This window comes from Siphateles boraxobius, unplaced genomic scaffold (genome assembly GCF_051911475.1).
Source record: "Siphateles boraxobius isolate OS27281-9 unplaced genomic scaffold, OSU_SipBor_1 12, whole genome shotgun sequence".
Classification (NCBI taxonomy): Eukaryota; Metazoa; Chordata; class Actinopteri; order Cypriniformes; family Leuciscidae; genus Siphateles; species Siphateles boraxobius.
Window position 1 is genome coordinate 9,182,121 of NW_027508722.1, and position 25,977 is coordinate 9,208,097.

The 25,977-nt window shown below is 41.2% G+C and overlaps 1 long non-coding RNA gene across 1 annotated transcript in view; it reads right to left on the reverse strand.

Annotated features, from left to right (window-relative positions):
• The window catches only part of LOC143715733 (uncharacterized), an 81,025-nt gene extending 61,371 nt beyond the window's left edge, over positions 1–19,654 (reverse strand). Inside the window, exon 1 of the long non-coding RNA XR_013195880.1 lies at positions 19,596–19,654. This is a non-coding gene — a long non-coding RNA (uncharacterized LOC143715733). The remainder of the gene's footprint in view (positions 1–19,595) is intronic.
• Between the last annotated feature and the right edge of the window lie 6,323 nt (positions 19,655–25,977).

A 25,977-nucleotide genomic window follows, 5' to 3' on the forward strand; every position in this document is an offset into this window, starting at 1 on the left:
CCAGACCTTCTAGGGACCCTCTGACTAGAAAAAAGTTCAAAAGGTCCCACATGAACTGCTGTCTGGCGGGCTTGACTTGACTTTTTAACATCAGAAAGAATCTATAAGGACATCATGTAGCTTTTAGACCTTCTGGGGACCCTCTGACCAGAAAAAAAGTTCAAAAGGTCCCACATAGACTGCTGTCTGGCGGACGTGACTTGACTTTTTAACATCAGAAAGAATAAGGGTATCATGTAGCTTTTAGACCTTCTGGGGACCCTCCGACCAGAAAAGAAAAGTTATATATATATATATATATATATATATATATATATATATATATATATATGTAGCTTTTAAGCCTTTTGGGGACCCTTTGACGAGAAAAAATAAAAGTTCAAAAGGTCCGATGGTAAGGAACTGCTGTCTGGAGGACTTGACTTTTTTTTTAACATCAGAAAGAGTCTATAAGGATTTATGTATATATGTAGCTTTTAAGCATTTGGGGACCCTTTTACGAGAAAAAAAAAGTTCAAAAGTATATTTATTCTATAAGGACATAATGTAGCTTTTAGACCTTGGTGACTTCTCTGACCTGACTTTTTAACATCAGAAAGAGTCTATGAGGAGTTCATAATTTATCTTTTTGACCTTCTGGGGTTCCTCTTACCTGACTATTTAACATCAAAAACAGTCTATAAGGACATGATGTAGCTTTCAGACCTTCTGGGGAGAAAAAAGTTCAAAAGCTCCAATATGGACTACTGTCTGGCGGGCTTGACGACTTTTTTTTTACATCAGAAACAGTCTATGATTCAAAACGTCCGATTGTAAGGAACTGCTGTCTGGCGGACTTGACGACTTTTTTTTTTCACATGACTTTTTTTTTTACATCTTAAAAAGTCTATAAGGATATATATATGTAGCTTTTAAGCCTTTTGAGAACCCTTTGAAGAGAGAAAAAAAAAGTTCAAAAGGTCCGATGATAAGGAACTGCTGTCTGGCGGAATTGACTTGACTTTTTAACATCAGAAAGAATATATAAGGACATCATGTAGCTTTTAGACCTTCTGGGGACCCTCTGACCAGAAAAATAGTTCAAAAGGTCCCACATGGACTGCTGTCTGGCGGACGTGACTTGACTTTTTAACATCAGAAAGAATCTATAAGGGTATCATGTAGCTTTTAGACCTTATGAGGACCCTCCGACCAGAAAAAAAGTTCAAAAGGTCCCAAGCAGACTGCTGTCTAGCGGACTTGACTTGACTTTTTAACATCAGAAAGAATCTATAAGGACATCATGTAGCTTTTAGACCTTGTGGGGACACTCTAACCAGAAAAAAAGTTCAAAAGATCCCATATGGATTGCTGTCTTGATAAGGATTATAAGGAACTGCTGTTTGGCGGACTTGACTTTACTTGACTTAACGTGAAAGAGTCTATAAGGATATATATATATATATATATATATATATATATATATATATATATATATATATATATATATGGAGCTTTTAAGCCTTTTGGGGACCCTTTGACGAGAAAAAATAAAAGTTCAAAAGGTCCGATGGTAAGGAACTGCTGTCTGGAAAACTTGACTTTTTTTAACATCAGAAAGAGTCTGTAAGGATATGTATATATGTAGCTTTTAAGCATTTGGGGACCCTTTGACGAGAAAAAAAAAAATTCAAAAGGTCCGATGATAAGGAACTGCTGTCTGGCGGAATTGACGACTTTTTTAACATATGATAGAATGTTTAAGGATATATGTATATATATAGCTTTTAAGCCTTTTGGGGACCCTTTGACGAGAAAAAAAGTTCAAAAGTATATTTATTCTATAAGGACATCATGTAGGTTTTAGACCTTGTTGACTTCTCTGACCTGACTTTTTAACATCAGAAAGAGTCTATGAGGAGTTCATCATTTATCTTTTTGACCTTCTGGGGTTCCTCTGACCTGACTATTTAAAATCAAAAAGAGTCTATAAGGACATCATGTAGCTCTTAGACCTTCTGCTGACCCTCTGAGCAGAAAAAAGTTCAAAAGCTCCTACATGGACTACTGTCTGGCGGGCTTGACGACTTTTTTTACATCAAAAACAGTCTATGATTCAAAAGGTCCGATGATAAAGAACTGCTGTCTGGCGGACTTGACGACTTTTTTTTTTTCACATGACTTTTTTTTACATCTTAAAAAGTCTATAAGGATATATAATGTAGCTTTTAAGCCTTTTGAGAACCCTTTGAAGAGAGAAAAAAAAAAGTTCAAAAGGTCCGATGACAAGGACCTGCTGTCTGGCGGACTTCACTTTTTTTTTAACATCTGATAGAGCGTTTAAGGATATATGTGTATCTGTATCTCTGTATCTGTATCTCTGACCAGAAAAAAAGTTCAAAAGGTCCCACATGGACTGCTGTCTAGCGGACTTAACTTGACTTTTTAACAACAGAAAGAGTCTACGAGGACATCATGTAGCTTTTAGACCTTCTTGGGGACATTCTCAGCAGAAAATAAGTTCAAAAGGTGCTGGCTGTCTGGCGGACTTGACTTGACTTTTTAACATCAGAAAGAGTCTACGAGGAATTCATGTAGATTTTAGACCTTCTGGGGACACTCTGAGCAGAAAAAAAGTTCAAAAGGTCCCATATGGACTGCTGTCTGGCGGACTTGACGACTTTTTTAACATTAGAAAGAGTCTATGAGGACATCATGTAGCTTTTAGACTTTCTGGGGACCCTCTGAGCAGAAAAAAGTTCAAAAGGTGCTTGGCTTTGTAACAGCTGCATGCTGTTACAATGGAATGAAAAGCTTTAGTTCTTGAATGTATGCAACAATTCAATGCAACAAATGTGCATATTACTTTTTTAATGTTATTCTTCCATTCAAAACGCTTGTGCAATGCAACAGCACGCTGTTGAAATGGAATGACACACATTAGTTATTGCATGCATTAGAAAGCGACAGCTTAGTGATGTTTTCTCGTGAGTACACAAATTAATGAGCTGTATGCAATGCGAAAAACAATATGCTGTGAGTTGGCTTTTCAACAGCTGATGCAATGATTTTCCTTTATACACACATTTTTATGGTTAGTTTTTTCATTGCAAAAAGGATAAAGAGAGACCTTTTATTATTGAAGAGATGGGCAAAGAAATCTGCTGCTTTAATAACATTTTTGTTTTCATTCCAGAATGAAACAACAAAAATGTTATTTAAACAGCAGATTTCTTTGCTCATCTCTTTAATGCACTACGGAATGAGGTAGTTCTTGAATGCATTGCAATGCAATAACGTATGTTATTCTTTGATGCTTTTCGTTCGTATTCTTCGTTACGCTTGATCGTATGTGCAATGCAATACAACAGCAGATTGCGTTGTCCATCTCTTTAATGCACTACAAATTGAGTTAGTTCTTGAGTGTAAAACTAAAAAATGTCATTATACAGCAAAATTGTATTGTTCATTTACGATGTTCAAAGCATAAAATGTAAAAAAAAATCAAAAAAGTAAAAAAAAAATGCAAAAAAAGTCAGTAAACTGTTTATTTTCCAATTTTGTCAAAACAAAACTGTTTTAAAATTTTTTTTTAAAAACATAAATCATAAATCATATTTTTAGATATAATGTTTTTGTAATGTTTGACAAATGTCGATATTAAAAGTTTACAGTTTGTATCTAAATCTTTTTTGTTTTTCATTGTGTGATTTTTGAGGAATTGTATTGAATCAAATTAGGCTCAATTTGACCCGGTCCATAAGGGGAGTACACAGAAATCGAACACATGACAATGGTTAAAAACTATATATCCATATTTCTGATGTTAAATCAGCCACACATAGGTCCCTTTTTGACCTACTGAACATATTTCTGGTCAAAGAGTTCTTGAACAATAATTACTTTTCATTCAGATTGACCTTATGATTCTTCTGATGTCCATAAGTCCATAAGCCATTTAGAAGTCCATACCTGACCTATTGAACTTATTTTTGGTCAAAGGGACCTCAAAACGTTTTAAACAAAATAAATTTGTAGAGTCCTGATATTAAATCCAGAGGTCCATTTTTAACCTACTAAACATATTTCTGGACAAAACGTTCTTGAACAATAATAACTTTTCATACAGATAGATTTCTTATGATCCTTCTGATGCTAAAGAGGCCATATAGAAGTCCATATCTGACCTATTGATCTATTTTCTGTTAAAAAGGTCCTCAAATGATAGTGCATCATTGTGATAGTGATATCATTAGAGACTCTTTCTGATGTGGTCCACCAGAGTGTAGTCCATATCGGACCTTTTTAACTTTTTGAACGAGAAAAAGAAAAAAGTTCAAAAGGTCCGATGATAAGGAACTGCTATCTGACGGATTTGACTTTTTTTTTTTTTACTTTAGAAAGAGTCTATAAGGATATACGTAGCTTTTCGGACTACTGTCTGGCGGAGTTGATCTGACTTTTTAACATAAGAAAGAATCTATAAGGACATCATGGATCTTTTAGACTTTTTGGGGACCCTCTGACCAGAACAAAAGTTCAAAAGGTCCCACATGGATTTCTGTCTGGCAGACTTGATTTGACTTTTTAACATCAGAAAGAATCTATAAGGACATCATGTAGCTTTCAGACCCTCTGGGGACCCTCTGACCAGAAAAAAAGTTCAAAAGGTCCCACATGGACTGCTATCTAGCGGACTTGACTTGACTTTTTAACATCAGAAAGAGTCTATGATTCAAAAGGTCCGATGATAAGGAACTGCTGTCTGGCGGACTTGACGACTTTTTTTTTTCACATGACTTTTTTTTTTACATCTTAAAAAGTCTAAAGGATATATATGTAGCTTTTAAGCCTTTTGAGAACCCTTCGAAGAGAGAAAAAAAAGTTCAAAAGCTCCGATGATAAGGAACTGCTGTCTGGCGGACTTGACTTTTTTTAACATCTGATAGAGCGTTTAAGGATATATGTATATATGTAGCTTTTAAGCCTTTTTGGGAGCCTTTGACGAGAAAAAAAAAGTTCAAAAGGTCTGATGGTAAGGAACTGCTGTCTGGAGGACTTGACTTGACTTTTTTTAACATCAGAAAGAGTCTATAAGGATATATGTATATATGTAGCTTTTAAGCATTTGGAGACCCTTTGACAAGAAAAAAAAAAAAGTTTAAAAGGTCCGATGATAAGGAACTGCTGTCTGGCGAACTTGACTTTTTTAACATCTGATAGAGCGTTTAAGGATATATGTATATATGTAGCTTTTAAGCCTTTTGAGAACCCTTTGAAGAGAGAAAAAAAAGTTCAAAAGGTCCGATGATAAGGAACTGCTGTCTAGCGGACTTGAATTTTTTTAACATCTGATAGAGCCTTTAAAAATATATGTATATATGTAGCTTTTAAGCCTTTTTGGGACGCTTTGATGAGAAAAAAAAAGTTCAAAAGGTCCGATAATAAGGAACTGCTGTCTAGCGGACTTGACTTTTTTTAACATCTGATAGAGCCTTTAAGGATATATGTATATATGTAGCTTTTAAGCCTTTTGGGGACGCTTTGATGAGGAAAAAAAAGTTCAAAAGGTCCGATGATAATGAACTGCTGACTGGAGGACTTGGCTTTTTTTTTAACATCAGAAAGATTTTATGAGATACATATATGTAGCTTTTAAGCCTTTTGGGGACCCTTTGACGAGAAAAAAAAAGTTCAAAAGTATATTTATTCTATAAGGACATCATGTAGCTTTTAGACCTTCTTGACTTCTCTGACCTGACTTTTTAACATCAGAAAGAGTCTATGTAGCTTTTAAGCCTTTTGGGGACCATTTGACGAGAAAAAAAAAGTTCAAAAGTATATTTATTCTATAAGGACATCAAGTAGCTTTTAGACCTTGTTGACTTCTCTGACCTGACTTTTTAACATCAGAAAGAGTCTATGAGGAGTTCATCATCTATCTTTTTGACCTTCTGGGGTTCCTCTGACCTGACTATTTAACATAAAAAACAGTCTATAAGGACATCATGTAGCTTTCAGACCTTCTGGGGAGAAAAAAGTTCAAAAGCTCCAATATGGACTACTGTCTCGCGGGCTTGACGACTTTTTTTTACATCGGAAACAGTCAATGATGTCTTCATGTAGCTGTTAGACCTTCTGGGGACCCTCTGAGCAGAAAAAAAGTTCAAAAGGTCCCATATGGACTGCTGTCTGAAGGACTTGACATCTTAAAACAGAAAGAGTCTGCAAGGACATCATGTTTAGACCTTCTGTGGACCCTCTGAGGAGAAAAAAAGTTCAAAAGGTCCCACATGGACTGCTGTCTGCGGACTTGACGACTTTTTAACATCAGAAAGAGTCTACGAGGACATCATGTATCTTTTTGACCTTCTGCGGACCCTCTGAGCAGAAAAAAGTTCAAAAGCTCCAATATGGACTACTGTCTGGCGGGCTTGACTACTTTTTTTACATCAAAAACAGTCTTTGATGTCCTCATGTAGCTTTCAGACCTTCTAGGGACCCTCTGACCGGAAAAAAGTTCAAAAGGTCCCACATGAACTGCTGTCTGGTGGACGTGACTTGACTTTTTAACATCAGAAAGAATAAGGGTATCATGTAGCTTTTAGACCTTCTGGGGACCCTCCGACCAGAAAAAAAAGTTCAAAAGGTCCCACATGGACTGCTGTCTGGCGGACGTGACTTGACTTTTTAACATCAGAAAGAATAAGGGTATCATGTAGCTTTTAAGCCTTTTGGGGACCCTTTGACGAGAAAAAATAAAAGTTCAAAAGGTCCGATGGTAAGGAACTGCTGTCTGGAGGACTTGACTTTTTTTTAACATCAGAAAGAGTCTATAAGGATTTATGTATATATGTAGCTTTTAAGCACTTGGGGACCCTTTGACGAGAAAAAAAAGTTCAAAAGTATATTTATTCTATAAGGACATCATGTAGCTTTTAGACCAGGTTGACTTCTCTGACCTGACTTTTTAACATCAGAAAGAGTCTATGAGGAGTTCATCATTTATCTTTTTGACCTTCTGGGGTTCCTCTGACCTGACTATTTAACATCAAAAACAGTCTATAAGGACATCATGTAGCTTTCAGACCATCTGGGGAGAAAAAAGTTCAAAAGCTCCAATATGGACTACTGTCTGGCGGGCTTGACGACTTTTTTTTAATCAGAAACAGTCTATGATTCAAAAGTTCCGATGATAAGGAACTGCTGTCTGGCGGACTTGACGACTTTTTTTTTTCACATGACTTTTTTTATACATCTTAAAAAGTCTATAAGGATATATATATGTAGCTTTTAAGCCTTTTGAGAACCCTTTGAAGAGAGAAAAAAAAGTTCAAAAGGTCCGATGATAAGGAACTGCTGTCTGCCGGACTTGACTTTTTTTTAACATCTGATAGAGCGTTTAAGGATATATGTATATATAGCTTTTAAGCCTTTTGGGGACGCTTTGATGAGGAAAAAAAAGTTCAAAAGGTCCGATGATGAGGAACTGCTGTCTGGAGGACTTGACTTTTTTTTTAACATCAGAAAGAGTTTATAAGGAGATATATGTATGTAGCTTTTAAGCCTTTTGGGGACCCTTTGACGAGAAAAAAAAAAGTTCATAAGTATATTTATTCTATAAGGACATCATGTAGCTTTTAAACCTTCTGAGGACCCTCCGACCAGAAAAAAAGTTCAAAAGGTCCCACATGGACTGCTGTCTAGCGGACTTGACTTGAGTTTTTAACATCAGAAAGAATCTATAAGGACATCATGTAGCTTTTAGACCTTGTGGGAACACTCTAACCAGAAAAAAAGTTCAAAAGATCCCATATGGATTGCTGTCTTGATAAGGATTATAAGGAACTGCTGTTTGGCGGACTTGACTTTACTTGACAACGTGAAAGAGTCTATAAGGATATATATATATATATATATATATATATATATATATATATGTAGTTTTAAGCCTTTTGGGAACCCTTTGACGAGAAAAAAAAAAGTTCAAAAGGTCCGATGGTAAGGAAATGCTCTCTGGAGGACTTGACTTGACTTTTTTTTAACATCAGAAAGAGTCTATAAGGATTTATGTATACATGTAGATTTTAAGCATTTGGGGACCCTTTGACGAGAAAAAAAAAAAGTTCAAAAGGTCCGATGATAAGGACCAGATGATGACGGTTTCGACTTTTCTTTTCTTTCTTTCTGACTTTTTAACATCAGAAAGAATCTATAAGGACATCATGGATCTTTTAGACCTTCTGGAGACCCTCTGATCAGAAAAAAAGTTCAAGAAGTCCCATATGGACTACTGTCTGGTGGACTTTACTTGACTTTTTAAAATCAGAAACAGTCTATGATGTCCTCATGTAGCTTTTAGACCTTCTGGGGACCCTCTGAGCAGAACAAAAGTTCAAAAGGTCCCATATGGACTGCTGTCTGAAGGACTTGACATCTTAAAACAGAAAGAGTCTGCAAGGATATCATGTTTAGACCTTCTGTGGACCCTCTGAGGAGAAAAAAAGTTCAAAAGGTCCCACATGGACTGCTGTCTGCGGACTTGACGACTTTTTAACATCAGAAAGAGTCTACGAGGACATCATGTATCTTTTTGACCTTCTGCGGACCCTCTGAGCAGAAAAAAGTTCAAAAGCTCCAATATGGACTGTCTGGCGGGCTTGACGACTTTTTTTTTTACATCAGAAACAGTCTATGATGTCCTCATGTAGCTTTCAGACCTTCTGGTGACCCTCTGACCAGAAAAAAAGTTCAAAAGGTCCCACATGAACTGCTGTCTGGCGGCCTTGACGACTTTTTAACATCAGAAAGAATCTATAAGGACATCATGTAGCTTTTAGACCTTCTGGGGACCCTCTGACCAGAAAAAAAGTTCAAAAGGTCCCACATGGACTGCTGTCTGGCGGACGTGACTTGACTTTTTAGCATCAGAAAGAATAAGGGTATCATGTAGCTTTAAGACCTTCTGGGGACCCTCCGACCAGAAAAAAAAGTTATATATATATAAAAATATATGTAGCTTTTAAGCCTTTTGGAGACCCTTTGACGAGAAAAAATAAAAGTTCAAAAGGTCCGATGGTAAGGAACTGCTGTCTGGAGGACTTGACTTTTTTTTAACATCAGAAAGAGTCTATAAGGATTTATGTAGCTTTTAAGCATTTGGGGACCCTTTGACGAGAGAAAAAAAAAAGTTCAAAAGGTCCGATGATAAGGAACTGCTGTCTGGCGGAATTGACGACTTTTTTAACATCTGATAGAATGTTTAAGGATATATGTATATATGTAGCTTTTAACCCTTTTGGGGACCCTTTGACGAGAAAAAAAAAGTTCAAAAGTATATTTATTCTATAAGGACATCATGTAGCTTTTAGACCTTGTTGACTTCTCTGAACTGACTTTTTAACATCAGAAAGAGTCTATGAGGAGTTCATCATTTATCTTTTTGACCTTCTGGGGTTCCTCTGACCTGACTATTTAACATCAAAAACAGTCTATAAGGACATCATGTAGCTTTCAGACCTTCTGGGGAGAAAAAAGTTCAAAAGCTCCAATATGGACTACTGTCTGGCGGGCTTGACGACTTTTTTTTACATCAGAAACAGTCTATGATTCAAAAGTTCCGATGATAAGGAACTGCTGTCTGGCGGACTTGACGACATTTTTTTTTCCACATGACTTTTATTTTTACATCTTAAAAAGTCTATAAGGATGTATATATATGTAGCTTTTAAGCCTTTTGAGAACCCTTTGAAGAGAGAAAAAAAAGTTCAAATGGTCCGATGATAAGGAACTGCTGTCTGGCGGACTTGACTTTTTTTAACATCTGATAGAGCGTTTAAGGATATATGTATATATGTAGCTTTTAAGCCTTTTTGGGAGCCTTTGACGAGAAAAAAAAAGTTCAAAAGGTCTGATGGTAAGGAACTGCTGTCTGGAGGACTTGACTTGACTTTTTTTAACATCAGAAAGAGTGTATAAGGATATATGTATATATGTAGCTTTTAAGCATTTGGAGACCCTTTGACAAGAAAAAAAAAGAAAGTTTAAAAGGTCCGATGATAAGGAACTGCTGTCTGGCGAACTTGACTTTTTTAACATCTTATAGAGCGTTTAAGGATATATGTATATATGTAGCTTTTAAGCCTTTTGAGAACCCTTTGAAGAGAGAAAAAAAAGTTCAAAAGGTCCGATGATAAGGAACTGCTGTCTAGCGGACTTGACTTTTTTTAACATCTGATAGAGCCTTTAAGGATATATGTATATATGTACCTTTTAAGCCTTTTTGGGACGCTTTGATGAGAAAAAAAAAGTTCAAAAGGTCCGATAATAAGGAACTGCTGTCTAGCGGACTTGACTTTTTTAGACATATGATAGAGCCTTTAAGGATATATGTATATATGTAGCTTTTAAGCCTTTTGGGGACGCTTTGATGAGGAAAAAAAAGTTCAAAAGGTCCGATGATAATGAACTGCTGTCTGGAGGACTTGGCTTTTTTTTTAACATCAGAAAGATTTTATAAGGAGATACATATATGTAGCTTTTAAGCCTTTTGGGGACCCTTTGACGAGAAAAAAAAAGTTCAAAAGTATATTTATTCTATAAGGACATCATGTAGCTTTTAGACCTTCTTGACTTCTCTGACCTGACTTTTTAACATCAGAAAGAGTCTATGAGGAGTTCATCATGTATCTTTTAGACCTTCTGGGGTTCCTCTGACCTGACTATTTAACATCAAAAAGAGTCTATAAGGACATCATGTAGCTTTTAGACCTTCTGGGGACCCTATGAGTAGAAAAAAGTTCAAAAGCTCCAATATGGACTACTGTCTGCCAGGCTTGACGACTTTTTTTTACAACAAAAACAGTCTATGATGTCCTCATGTAGCTTTTAGACCTTCTGGGGACCCCTTGAGCAGAAAAAAAGTTCAAAAGATCCCATATAGACTGCTGTCTGGTGAACTTGACTCGACTTTTTAACATCCGAAAGAGTCTATGAGGACATCATGTAGCTTTTACACCTTCTGGGGACCCTCTGAGCAGAAAAACAGTTCAAAAGATCCCATTTGGACTGCTGTCTGGCGGACTTTACAACTTTTTTAACATTAGAAAGAGTCTACAAGGACATCATGTAGCTTTTAGACCTTTTGGGGACCCTCTGAGGATAAAAAAGTTCAAAAGGTCCCACATGGTCTGCTGTCTGGCGGACTTTACTTGACTTTTTAACATCTGAAAGAGTCTATGAGGACATCATGTAGCTTTTAGACCTTCTTGGGACACTCTCAGCAAAAAAAAAGTTCAAAAGGTGCTTGTCTGGTGGACTTGACTTGACTATTTACCATCAGAAATGGCGGACAAGTCTGGCGGACTTGATGACTTTTTTTTTTACATCAAAAAGAGTCTATGATGACATCATGTAGCTTTTAGACCTTCTGGGGACCCTCTGAGCAGAAAAAAAGTTCAAGAAGTCCCATATGGACTACTGTCTGGTGGACTTTTCTTGACTTTTTAACATCAGAACGAGTCTATAAGGACATCATGGATCTTTTAGACTTTCTGGGGACCCTCTGAACAGAAAAAAAGTTCAAAAGGTCCCATATGGACTACTGTCTGGCGGACTTGATTTGACTTTTTAACATCAGAAAGAGTCTATAAGGACATCATCATGTAGCTTTTAGACCTTCTGGGGTTCCTCTGACCTGACTTTTTAACATCAAAAATAGTCTATAAGGATATACATATATGTAGCTTTTAAGCCTTTTGTAGACCCTTTGACAAGAAGAAGATAAAAAAGTTCCAAAAGTCTGATGATAAGGAACTGTTGTCTGGCGGACTTGACTTTTTTTTAACATCAGAAAGAGTCTATAAGGATATATATATAGCTTTTCAGCCATTTGGGGACCCTTTGAAGAGAGAGAAAAAAAGAAAAGAAAAAGTTCAAAAAGTCCGATGATAAGGAACTGCTGTCTGGCTAACTTGACAGAATTTTTTTGAACATCTGAAAGAGTCTATAAGGACATCATGTAGCTTTTAGACATTCGGGGGACCCTCTGACCAGAAAAAAAGTTCAAAAGGTCCCACATGGACTGCTGTCCAGCGGACTTGACTTGACTTTTTAACATCAGAAAGAATCTATGAGGACATCATGTAGCTTTTAAACCTTGTGGGGACACTCTGACCAGAAAAAATGTTCAAAAGATCCCATATGGATTGCTGTCTAGCGGACTTGACTTGACTTTTTAACATCAGAAAGAATCTATAAGAGTATCATGTAGCTTTAAGACCTTCTGGGGACCCTCCGACCAGAAAAAAAGTTCAAAAGGTCCCAGGGGTCTATAAGGAGATATATATATATATATATATATATATATATATATATATATATATATATATATATATATATATATATATATATATATATATATGTGTATGTGTGTAGCTTTTAAGCCTTTTGGGGAGCCTTTGACGAGAAAAAAAAAGTTCAAAAGGTCCGATGGTAAGGAATTGCTGTCTGGAGGACTTGACGACTTTTTTTTAACATCAGAAAGAGTATATAAGGATTTATGTATATATGTAGCTTTTAAGCATTTGGGGACCCTTTGACAAGAAAAAAAAAAGAGTTCAAAAGGTCCGATGGTAAGGAACTGCTGTCTGGAGGACTTGACTTTTTTTTAACATCAGAAAGAGTCTATAAGGATTTATGTATATATGTAGCTTTTAAGCATTTGGGGACCCTTTGACGAGAAAAAAAAAAAGTTCAAAAGGTCCGATGATAAGGAACTGCTGTCTGGCGGAATTGACGACTTTTTTAACATCTGATAGAATGTTTAAGGATATATGTATATAGGTAGCTTTTAAGCCTTTTGGGGACCCTTTGGTTCAAAAGTTCAAAAGTATATTTTATCTATAAGGACATCATGTAGCTTTTAGACCTTGTTGACTTCTCTGACCTGACTTTTCAACATCAGAAAGAGTCTATGAGGAGTTCATCATTTATCTTTTAGACCTTCTGGGGTTCCTCTGACCTGACTATTTAACATCAAAAAGAGTATATAAAGACATCATGTAGCTTTTAGACCTTCTGGGGACCCTCCTAGCAGAAAAAAAGTTCAAAAGGGACTGCTGTCTGAAGGACTTGACATCTTAAAACAGAAAGAGTCTGCAAGGACATCATGTTTAGACCTTCTGTGGACCCTCTGAGGAGAATAAAAGTTCAAAAGGTCCCACATGGACTGCAGTCTGCGGACTTGATGACTTTTTAACATCAGAAAGAGTCTACGAGGACATCATGTATCTTTTTGACCTTCTGCGGACCCTCTGAGCAGAAAAAAGTTCAAAAGCTCCAATATGGACTACTGTCTGGCGGGCTTGACGACTTTTTTTTACATCGGAAACAGTCTATGATGTCTTCATATAGCTTTTAGACCTTCTGGGGACCCTCTGAGCAGAAAAAAAGTTCAAAAGGTCCCATATGGACTGCTGTCTGAAGGACTTGACATCTTAAAACAGAAAGAGTCTGCAAGGACATCATGTTTAGACCTTCTGTAGACCCTCTGAGGAGAAAAAAAGTTCAAAAGGTCCCACATGGACTGCTGTCTGCGGACTTGACGACTTTTTAACATCAGAAAGAGTCTACGAGGACATCATGTATCTTTTTGACCTTCTGCGGACCCTCTGAGCAGAAAAAAGTTTAAAAGCTCCAATATGGACTACTGTCTGGCGGGCTTGACGACTTTTTTTACATCAGAAACAGTCTACGATGTCCTCATGTAGCTTTTAGTCCTTCTGGGGACCCTCTGAGCAGAAAAAAAGTTCAAAAGGTCCCATATGGACTGCTGTCTGAAGGACTTGAAATCTTAAAACAGAAAGAGTCTGCAAGGACATCATGATTAGACCTCTTGTGGACCCTCTGAGGAGAAAGAAAGTTCAAAAGGTCCCACATGGACTGCTGTCTGCGGACTTGACGACTTTTTAACATCAGAAAGAGTCTACGAGGACATCATGTATCTTTTTGACCTTCTGCGGACCCTCTGAGCAGAAAAAAGTTTAAAAGCTCCAATATGGACTACTGTCTGGCGGGCTTGACGACTTTTTTTACATCAGAAACAGTCTATGATGTCCTCATGTAGCTTTCAGACATTCTGGTGACCCTCTGACCAGAAAAAAAGTTCAAAAGGTCCCACATGAACTGCTGTCTGGCGGCCTTGACTTGACTTTTTAACATCAGAAAGAATCTATAAGGACATCATGTAGCTTTTAGACCTTCTGGGGACCCTCTGACCAGAAAAAAAGTTCAAAAGGTCCCACATGGACTGCTGTCTGGCGGACGTGACTTGACTTTTTAGCATCAGAAAGAATAAGGGTATCATGTAGCTTTAAGACCTTCTGGGGACCCTCCGACAAGAAAAAAAAGTTATATATATATAAAAATATATGTAGCTTTTAAGCCTTTTGGGGACCCTTTGACGAGAAAAAATAAAAGTTCAAAAGGTCCGATGGTAAGGAACTGCTGTCTGGAGGACTTGACTTTTTTTTAACATCAGAAAGAGTCTATAAGGATTTATGTAGCTTTTAAGCATTTGGGGACCCTTTGACGAGAGAAAAAAAAAAGTTCAAAAGGTCCGATGATAAGGAACTGCTGTCTGGCGGAATTGACGACTTTTTTAACATCTGATAGAATATTTAAGGATATATGTATATATGTAACTTTTAACCCTTTTGGGGACCCTTTGACGAGAAAAAAAAAGTTCAAAAGTATATTTATTCTATATAAGGACATCATGTAGCTTTTAGACCTTGTTGACTTCTCTGACCTGACTTTTTAACATCAGAAAGAGTCTATGAGGAGTTCATCATTTATCTTTTTGACCTTCTGGGGTTCCTCTGACCTGACTATTTAACATCAAAAACGTACTCGGTTACTAACGTAACCTCGGTTCTCTCTAGAGAGGGAACGAGTACTGCGTAATATCTTACGCTATGGGGAAAACCTCTTTTCCACGAGATATTGAAGCCAAAAATTATCCTTTAATTTTGATTAATGTAAAACGCTGTGCGGCAGCGTGCAGACATAGGCAAGACGGCTCGCGCGCCTATTGGCTGCCCTGCGGCCACAGCAGCAAGCCTATCGAGAGAGGCCCTGCGTGACGTGACATCCAATGGGGGTGCTTCGCGCCCATTTCGTCGCGTCCCGCCAGAATAGGCGTGGCCTTGGCCTATAAATACGCTCGACAGGCTGATACAAACTGGTTTTCAACGCTGAAGCGAACCAGCGCTGTTGTATGCACGGCAAGATACGCAGTACTCGTTCCCTCTCTAGAGAGAACCGAGGTTACGTTAGTAACCGAGTACGTTCTCTTACGAGAGTATCTCTCGTACTGCGTAATATCTTACGCTATGGGGAACACAATGTAAGACGCCGTGCGTACTGGGATCCGACACCAAAGTCCCAAGGGCAGTAGCCCGGGGCTCATATAGTGCATAATCACCGTAGACTCACAGAGAGTCGGAGAAGAGAGGCTACCAGCATCATTCCCCACGTAATAGCATCCCATAGGAGCTAGTTATGTCAACAGTATATCCCGCAGACAGGGTGAACGCGTTCAGCCTGAACTGGGCAAAAATACGGGCTATTCAACACCCATGAAGGTGTTCCATCGATCAGTGAGTGATACTCAATCAAAACTCAGCATTTTGCGCCGGCGCAGCGGGACAGATAGTACTGAATTCTAGACCGACAGCAGCTTGGCCTGTAAGGCGGGAACTTCTAGGTTATAGAACCTTATAAATGTAGACGGCGAGGCCCAGCCTGCCGCCATACAGATATCATGGAAGGAAATCCCACTAGACCACGCCCACGAAGAGGCCACGCCTCTCGTGGAGTGCGCTCTGACACCCAAAGGACACTGCAGGCCCTTAGAAGTGTAAGCCAGCGCTATGGCATCGACTATCCATCTGGATAGGCTCTGTTTTGATGCGGCCAGTCCCTTGGAGCGTCCGCCAAACAAAACAAAGAGCTGCTCGGTCTGCCTGAAGACAGACGAGCGGGACACATAAGCTCTCAGCACCCTGACGGGGCAAAGGAGATTAGCATCCGCTTCCTCATTGTTCACCGGGAGGGCGCACAGGGAAATAACCTGGGCCCTGAACGGTGTGTTGAGGGATTTTGGCACGTACCCGTGCCTTGGTTTGAGTATGACTTTTGAGTCATTAGGCCCAAACTCAATACAGGACGCGCTTACTGAAAGCGCTTGCAAGTCCCCCACGCGCTTCATTGAAGCAAGAGCCACAAGAAATACCGTTTTGAAAGACAGGTGCTTCATGTCTGACAAATGGATTGGCTCGAATGGGGCACCTTTCAGGGCTTCCAGAACCGTAGAAAGGTCCCACATAGGGACTGAGGGAGGTCTGGAAGGATTCAGCCTCCGCGCTCCCCTGAGGAATCGCACGACAAGGTCGTTCTTCCCCAGTGACTGGCCAGACGTCGGTTTTGCAAACGCCGCTATGGCCGCCACGTATACTTTGAGCGTGGACGGGGTTCTACCCTTATCCAGCAGCTCCTGAAGGAAGGAGAGCACTTCCGTAACCCCGCAGTCTACGGGTGTAAAGCCCTGAGCTTGACACCAGGTAGAGAACACTGACCATTTCGAGGAGTAGAGCCGTCTAGTAGACGGGGCCCTAGCCTGCGTGATCGTGTTTAACACTCCCTCCGGGAGGTTAGCTGGTACCCGTTGATGGCCCACACATGTAGGGACCATAACTCCGGGCGAGGATGCCAAATCGAGCCCTTTGCCTGAGAGAGGAGGTCTCTCCTCACCGGTATCGGCCACGGGGCAGTGCTGGCCAGCTGCATCAGGACTGGGAACCAGGTTTGGTTCGTCCATAGCGGAGCCACGAGCAGCACTGGGCATCCATTTTCCCTGATTCGTTCCAGCACTTGGGGCAGGAGCGAGACGGGGGGAAAAGCATAGAGGGGGCGTCGGGGCCATACGTGGGCCAGCGCGTCCCTGCTCTTGGAGAAAAAGTTCGGATAGTGAGCGTTTTCCTGGGACGCGAACAGGTCCACCTGCGCTCTGCCGAATGTCTCCCACAGCAGTTGGATCGTCTGCGGGTGCAGCGACCATTCCCCTGCTGGGACATTGTTTCTGGACAGTCTGTCTGGTCCCAGATTCAGGTGACCAGGCACATGCGCTGCTTTCAGTGAAAGCAGGTTGTGCTGAGCCCAGCCCAGGAGGCGTTTCGTCAGCCTGTAAAGGCTTCGGGACCTGGTGCCGCCCTGGTGATTTATGTATGCCACCACTGACATGTTGTCCGACCGGACTAAGACGTGGCGGCCTTTTATCTGGGGACAAAAACGCCTTAGCGCGTTGTCTACTGCCAGCATTTCTAGACAGTTTATGTGTAGGAGCTTCTCCCGTTCTGACCACTGGCCAAAGAACGGTCTGCCCTCGAGCAGTGCTCCCCACCCCGAGGTGGAGGCGTCCGTGGACACCACCATCACACTCGAGGGAGTCCCCAGACTCACGCCTGACTGGTACCAGTCGGCTTTTTTCCAAGGTTTCAGAGCCGAGACGCATTTCCTGTCGACCCTGAGGCGAAACAGACCAGCGGCCCAAGCCCCGGGCGGAACTCGTGTTCTATGAGCTCTGATCGTGATCGAGCTAGAATCAACCAGTCGTCCAAGTAGTTCAAAATTCGCATGCCCTGAAGTCTCAGGGGTGCGAGAGCGTCCATGCACTTCGTGAATATACAGGGTGCTGGAGACAGGCCGAACGGTAGGACTGTGTATTGATATGCCTGGCCCTCGAAGGCGAATCTCAAGAATCGCCTGTGACGTGACGCAATCTGTATTTGGAAATAGGCGTCTTTCAGATCTATTGACATGAACCAGTCTCCCTGGCGCACGTGCGCGAGGATTTTGCTGGTTGTCAGCATTTTGAACTTGCGTTTCAGAAGCGCTTCGTTCAATTGTCGCAGATCTAGAATGGGTCTGAGACCCCCGTCTTTTTTCGCTACCAGAAAATATCTGCTGTATACACCCCCTTCGCTCTGAGCCTGAGATAAAGGTTCTATGGCCCCTTTGCTCAGTAGTTTCGCTATTTCGGTTCGAAGTAGATGAGATACTTCGTTATCCACCGTGGTTTCACGCGCCGTGCAACGGCGGGGACGTCGAGCGAACTGTAGCGAATAGCCTCTCTTTATAGTGTTCAACACCCATTCTGATACCCCGGGAAGCATTGCCCATGCATTCGCGTGGATAGCTAGAGGCAGAATGATATCCGGGCTCTGGCCGCGGCACAGCGGCGGCTGCAGAGCTTCGGTGTGCTGAGACATGAACACTGTGTTTAGAGTGCGCGAGGCGGGGGGCCTCGCGGAGGCCGCCCCGATCACGGCGGGCAGGCTGTTCGCACTCGCTTTCTCTATGACACATTGTGGAGAGAGAACGAGCGGGACAAGCCCCGTAGGGTTCAGCGTGTCTGTGAGTGAATGTGGGCGCGGGACAGCGGGCACATTTACTGCACTGAAAACACCGTCGGCTTGCGCTGACTGAATATGTGTTGGTTTTGTTTTTACAGAAACCGTGGGACTACTGTGTAGTGTTTGTGGGCACTGTGTCGTGGGCACATTCACTACGTTTGCACAATCGACATGAGTCGATTTTATTTGTGCTAGCCCTGAACTGTGGCGGGCTGTGTCTGTGTGTGGGAATGGGCACTGTGACGTGGGCATTCTTACAACACTCATAACACCATCGGCTATGGCCGGGACACCAGAAAATACACTCTTTATTGGATTTATCTGGGTAGCCGTAAAAACGGCTGTTGTGTGCAGGCAAGCGGGCAAATGAACCGACTTGTTGACTGCTAAATACACTGGAACAGTCACATCGCATGGAACTGGACGAGCGAAATGTTTCGGTGAAAATCCGGCCGCAGCGAGATTTGAACACCGTCGCTTTCCTAGGATGGCTAGGAAGGCTTTGAGACCTCGGGCTTGATCTCAATCCTCGGCCGGGGCCCGCGCTGAGGGGGGCGGCGTCCAGCAGAGCGAGAGCACGGTCTCTGTTCTCGGGCCTGGCGGCGCTGAGAAGCGGCGGCGGGTGGTGCAGGCTGTGGCTGTGAGCTACGGGCAGACGGCTGTTTCGAGCGACCTGCTGCGGAGCTAGAGCGCTTCGGGAGGAAGTGCTTCATAGCCTGCGATGTCTTCTGAACCTCCTGGAATCTGTCCGCGAAATCTTTGACGGCAGATCCGAAGAGGCCCACTGGCGAAATGGGCGCGTCGAGAAACACAGAGCGCTCCGAATCCGTCATTTCAGACAGCGTTAGCCATAGGTGTCTCTCAGCCACGGTGAGAGAGGCCATGTTCCGCCCAACGGCCTGTGCAGCAGATTTAGCGGCGCGAAGAGCCAGGTCTGTAGCGCTCCTTAAATCCGCAACGCTGATCGATCCCACGCCTTCCTCGTCCATTTTTCGGAGAAGGTCGGCCTGAACATGAGAACGCTCTATCAGATGTTAAAAAACTCAAGTCCGCCAGACAGCAGTTCCTTATCATCGGACCTTTAAAACTTTTTTTTTTTTTCTTGTCAAAGGGTCTCCAAATGCTTAAAAGCTACATATATACATATATCCTTATAGACTCTTTCTGATGTTAAAAAAAGTCAAGTCAAGTCCTCCAGACAGCAGTTCCTTACCATCAGACCTTTTGAACTTTTTTTTTCTCGTCAAAGGCTCCCAAAAAGGCTTAAAAGCTACATCTATACATATATCCTTAAACGCTCTATCAGATGTTAAAAAAAGTCAAGTCCGCCAGACAGCAGTTCCTTATCATCGGAGCTTTTGAACTTTTTTTTCTCTCTTCGAAGGTTTCTCAAAAGGCTTAAAAGCTACATATATATATATCCTTATAGACTTTTTAAGATGTAAAAAAAAAGTCATGTGAAAAAAAAAAGTCGTCAAGTCCGCCAGACAGCAGTTCCTTATCATCGGACCATTTGAATCATAGACTGTTTCTGATGTAAAAAAAGTCGTCAAGCCCGCCAGACAGTAGTCCATATTGGAGCTTTTAAACTTTTTTCTGCTCAGAGGGTCCGCAGAAGGTCTAAAAGCTACATGATGTCCTTATAGACTCTTTTTGATGTTAAATATTCAGGTCAGAGGAACCCCAGAAGGTCTAAAAGATAAATGATGAACTCCTCATAGACTCTTTCTGATGTTAAAAAGTGAGGTCAGAGAAGTCAACAAGGTCTAAAAGCTACATGATGTCCTTATAGAATAAATATACTTTTGATCTTTTTTTTTCTCGTCAAAGGGTCCCCAAAAGGCTTAAAAGCTACATATATACATATATCCTTAAACGCTCTATCAGATGTTAAAAAAGTCGTCAAGTCCGCCAGACAGCAGTTCCTTATCATCGGACCTTTGGAACTTTTTTTTTTTTCTCGTCAAAGGGTCCCCAAATGCTTAAAAGCTACATATATACATAAATCCTTATAGACTATTTCTGAGGTTAAAAAAAAAATTAAGTCAAGTCCTCCAGACAGCAGTTCCTTACCATCGGACCATTTGAACTTTTATTTTTTCTCGTCAAAGGGTCCCCAAAAGGCTTAAAAGCTACATATATATATCTCCTTATAAACTCTTTCTGATGTTAAAAAAAAGTCAAGTCCTCCAGACAGCAGTTCCTTATCATCGGACCTTTTGAACTTTTTTTTTCCTTGTCAAAGCGTCCCCAAAAGGCTTAAAAGCTACATATATACATATATTCTTAAACGCTCTTTCAGATGTTAAAAAAAATAGTCAAGTCCGCCAGACAGCAGTTCCTTATCATCGGACCATTTGAACTTTTTTTTCTCTCTTCAAAGGGTTCTCAAAAGGCTTAAAAGCTACATATATATACATCCTTATAGACTTTTTAAGATGTAAAAAAAAAAGTCATGTGAAAAAAAAAAAGTCGTCAAGTCCGCCAGACAGCAGTTCCTTATCATCGGACCTTTTGAATCATAGACTGTTTCTGATGTAAAAAAAAGTCGTCAAGCCCGCCAGACAGTAGTCCATATTGGAGCTTTTGAACTTTTTCTCCCCAGAAGGTCTGAAAGCTACATGATGTCCTTATAGACTGTTCTCTTACGAGAGTATCTCTCGTACTGCGTAATATCTTACGCTATGGGGAAAACTTTTACATCAGAAACAGTCTATGATTCAAAGGTCCGATGATAAGGAACTGCTGTCTGGCGGACTTGACGACTTTTTTTTTTTTCACATGACTTTTTTTTTTACATCTTAAAAAGTCTATAAGGATGTATATATATGTAGCTTTTAAGCCTTTTGAGAACCCTTTGTGTGTAGCGCCGACACAGCTTGCCCGGCGGCGGTGTAAGCGCGACCGTGCATGGCTGACGTCACTCGGCAGGCTTTAGATGGCAACACCGTCTGTGCTCGCCGTCCAGCAGAGGGCGGGCAGAGATGTGATGCTACCGCTGCTTCCACAGGAGGAAGAGAAAGGTACCCTCTGTCTTTCGCACCGTCCACAGTGGAGAATGCAGCAGAGACAGATGTACGCATTCTGGCCGAGAAGGGGGCGTTCCAAGACCTCGCGACTTCTTCGTGAAGCTCAGGAAGAAAAGGCGCGGGTCTGGACTGTGATGGGGCGTGGTCCTTCTTGAGGAAACATCCATCCAGTCGGTTGCGCGGGGGTTGCGCGGGCGCCTCCCAGTCGAGGCCGAGGTTGTCGACGGCTTGAGAGAGCAGACGCATCAACTCAGACTCAATGCCCGCTCTTTTCCCGGAAGGCTCGCGAACAGCGGAGGGGAGGTCCACAGAGCTCGCCCAATCTTCGCTGTCCGACGCCAGGATAGAACAAGCCTCGGCTGTTTCGTCGATCTCAATGGCGGAAGCGGTGGCAGACGGCGGCCGCTGTCCATCGGTGAGTGACTCGAGCGATGCCGGCGAAGCTAGCGGGCGAACCGGCGAGCTTAGGCGGGCAGGAGAGGGCTCGGGAACGCGCTGAGCGCGGCGCTTTTTACGGCGCGGCGTCGCAGCGGGTTGAAGTGCAGGCTCTGAGAAGGATGCCAGGCGAGTCCTCAGAGTCACCATAGGCATTAGCTCGCAATGAGGGCATCCGCCTTCGACGAGAGCGAGAGCCGCATGATCCTCACCCAGGCAGGAAGCGCAGATGACATGACGGTCCCCGTCGCTGAGTGTGGCTCGGCACGAGCCGCAGGATCTTTGCATCTTTAAAAAGACGCTTGCTCTTTTAGAACAGATAGAAAACAGAGATAGAGTGTGAGTCGCAGCGGCGAACACACACTCAGCAGTGAAAAGGATATGAACGCCGGAAAGCGTAGCAGGTACGGCGGCTGAAGGCGGCGAGGTGCAGGCCAGCGACTTCAGGCTCGTAGGCTCGTCCCGCAGAAGGCTTACAATCAGACGGCGCGGCTTCTCACTCCGGATCCAGCGATGCAGTAGTGCTTCGCTGAAGAGTTGAAAATCAGTTTGTATCAGCCTGTCGAGCGTATTTATAGGCCAAGGCCACGCCTATTCTGGCGGGACGCGACGAAATGGGCGCGAAGCACCCCCATTGGATGTCACGTCACGCAGGGCCTCTCTCGATAGGCTTGCTGCTGTGGCCGCAGGGCAGCCAAAAGGCGCGCGAGCCGTCTTGCCTATGTCTGCACGCTGCCGCACAGCGTTTTACATTAATCAAAATTAAAGGATAATTTTTGGCTTCAATATCTCGTGGAAAAGAGGTTTTCCCCATAGCGTAAGATATTACGCAGTACGAGAGATACTCTCGTAAGAGAACAGTCTATAAGGACATCATGTAGCTTTCAGACCTTCTGGGGAGAAAAAGTTCAAAAGCTCCAATATGGACTACTGTCAGGCGGGCTTGACGACTTTTTTTTACATCAGAAACAGTCTATGATTCAAAAGGTCCGATGATAAGGAACTGCTGTCTGGCGGACTTGACGACTTTTTTTTTTTCACATGACTTTTTTTTTTACATCTTAAAAAGTCTATAAGGATGTATATATATGTAGCTTTTAAGCCTTTTGAGAACCCTTTGAAGAGAGAAAAAAAAGTTCAAATGGTCCGATGATAAGGAACTGCTGTCTGGCGGACTTGACTATTTTTTTTAACATCTGAAAGAGCGTTTAAGAATATATGTATATATGTAGCTTTTAAGCCTTTTGGGGACGCTTTGACAAGGAAAAAAAAAGTTCAAAAGGTCCGATGATAAGGAACTGCTGTCTGGGGGACTTGACTTTTTTTTAACATCAGAAAGAGTTTATAAGGAGATATATATATGTAGCTTTTAAGCCTTTTTGGGGACCCTTTGACGAGAAAAAATAAAAGTTCAAATGGTCCGATGGTAAGGAACTGCTGTCTGGAGGACTTGACTTAATTTTTTTTTTAACCTCAGAAATAGTCTATAAGGATTTATGTATATATGTAGCTTTTAAGCATTTGGGGACCCTTTGACGAGAAAAAAAAAAAAGTTCCAAAGGTCCGATGATAAGGAACTGCTGTCTGGCGGACTTGACGACTTTTTTAACATCTGATAGAGCGTTTAAGGATATATGTATATATGTAGCTTTTAAGCCTTTTGGGGACCCTTTGACGAGAAAAAAAAAAGATCAAAAGTATATTTATTCTATAAGGACATCATGTAGCTTTTAGACCTTGTTGACTTCTCTGACCTGACTTTTTAACATCAGAAAGAGTCTATGAGGAGTTCATCATTTATCTTTTAGACCTTCTGGGGTTCCTCTGACCTGAATATTTAACATCAAAAAGAGTCTATAAGGACATCATGTAGCTTTTAGACCTTCTGCGGACCCTCTGAGCAGAAAAAAGTTTAAAAGCTCCAATATGGACTACTGTCTGGCGGGCTTGACGACTTTTTTTACATCAGAAACAGTCTATGATTCAAAAGGTCCGATGATAAGGAACTGCTGTCTGGCGGACTTGACGACTTTTTTTTTTCACATGACTTTTTTTTTTACATCTTAAAAAGTCTATAAGGATATATATATATGTAGCTTTTAAGCCTTTTGAGAAACCTTCGAAGAGAGAAAAAAAAGTTCAAAAGCTCCGATGATAAGGAACTGCTGTCTGGCGGACTTGACTTTTTTTAACATCTGATAGAGCGTTTAAGGATATATGTATATATGTAGCTTTTAAGCCTTTTTGGGAGCCTTTGACGAGAAAAAAAAAGTTCAAAAGGTCTGATGGTAAGGAACTGCTGTCTGGAGGACTTGACTTGACTTTTTTTAACATCAGAAAGAGTCTATAAGGATATATGTATATATGTAGCTTTTAAGCATTTGGAGACCCTTTGACAAGAAAAAAAAAAAAGTTTAAAAGGTCCGATGATAAGGAACTGCTGTCTGGCGGACTTGAGTTTTTTAACATCTGATAGAGCGTTTAAGGATATATGTATATATGTAGCTTTTAAGCCTTTTGAGAACCCTTTGAAGAGAGAAAAAAAGTTCAAAAGGTCCGATGATAAGGAACTGCTGTCTAGCGGACTTGACTTTTTTTAACATCTGATAGAGCCTTTAAGGATATATGTATATATGTAGCTTTTAAGCCTTTTTGGGACGCTTTGATGAGAAAAAAAAAGTTCAAAAGGTCCGATAATAAGGAACTGTTGTCTAGCGGACTTGACTTTTTTTAACGTCTGATAGAGCCTTTAAGGATATATGTATATATGTAGCTTTTAAGCCTTTTGGGGACGCTTTGATGAGGAAAAAAAAGTTCAAAAGGTCCGATGATAATGAACTGCTGTCTGGAGGACTTGGCTTTTTTTTTAACATCAGAAAGATTTTATAAGGAGATACATATATGTAGCTTTTAAGCCTTTTGGGGACCCTTTGACGAGAAAAAAAAAGTTCAAAAGTATATTTATTCTATAAGGACATCATGTAGCTTTTAGACCTTCTTGACTTCTCTGACCTGACTTTTTAACATCAGAAAGAGTCTATGAGGAGTTCATCATGTATCTTTTAGACCTTCTGGGGTTCCTCTGACCTGACTATTTAACATCAAAAAGAGTCTATAAGGACATCATGTAGCTTTTAGACCTTCTGGGGACCCTCTGAGCAGAAAAAAGTTCAAAAGCTCCAATATGGACTACTGTCTGGCAGGCTTGACGACTTTTTTTTACAACAAAAACAGTCTATGATGTCCTCATGTAGCTTTTAGACCTTCTGGGGACCCCTTGAGCAGAAAAAAAGTTCAAAAGATCCTATAGACTGCTGTCTGGTGAACTTGACTCGACTTTTTAACATCCGAAAGAGTCTATGAGGACATCATGTAGCTTTTACACCTTCTGGGGACCCTCTGAGCAGAAAAACAGTTCAAAAGATCCCATTTGGACTGCTGTCTGGCGGACTTGACAACTTTTTTAACATTAGAAAGAGTCTACAAGGACATCATGTAGCTTTTAGACCTTTTGGGGACCCTCTGAGGATAAAAAAGTTCAAAAGGTCCCACATGGTCTGCTGTCTGGCGGACTTTACTTGACTTTTTAACATCTGAAAGAGTCTATGAGGACATCATGTAGCTTTTAGACCTTCTTGGGACACTCTCAGCAAAAAAAAAGTTCAAAAGGTGCTTGTCTGGTGGACTTGACTTGACTATTTACCATCAGAAATAGTCTACGAGGACATCATGTAGCTTTTAGACCTTCTGAGGACCCTCTGAGCAGAAAAAAAGTTCAAAAGGTCCCATATGAACTGCTGTCTGGCGGACTTGATGACTTTTTTTTTACATCAAAAAGAGTCTATGATGACATCATGTAGCTTTTAGACCTTCTGGGGACCCTCCGAGCAGAAAAAAAGTTCAAGAAGTCCCATATGGACTACTGTCTGGTGGGCTTTTCTTGACTTTTTAACATCAGAACGAGTCTATAAGGACATCATGGATCTTTTAGACTTTCTGGGGACCCTCTGAACAGAAAAAAGTTCAAAAGGTCCCATATGGACTACTGTCTGGCGGACTTG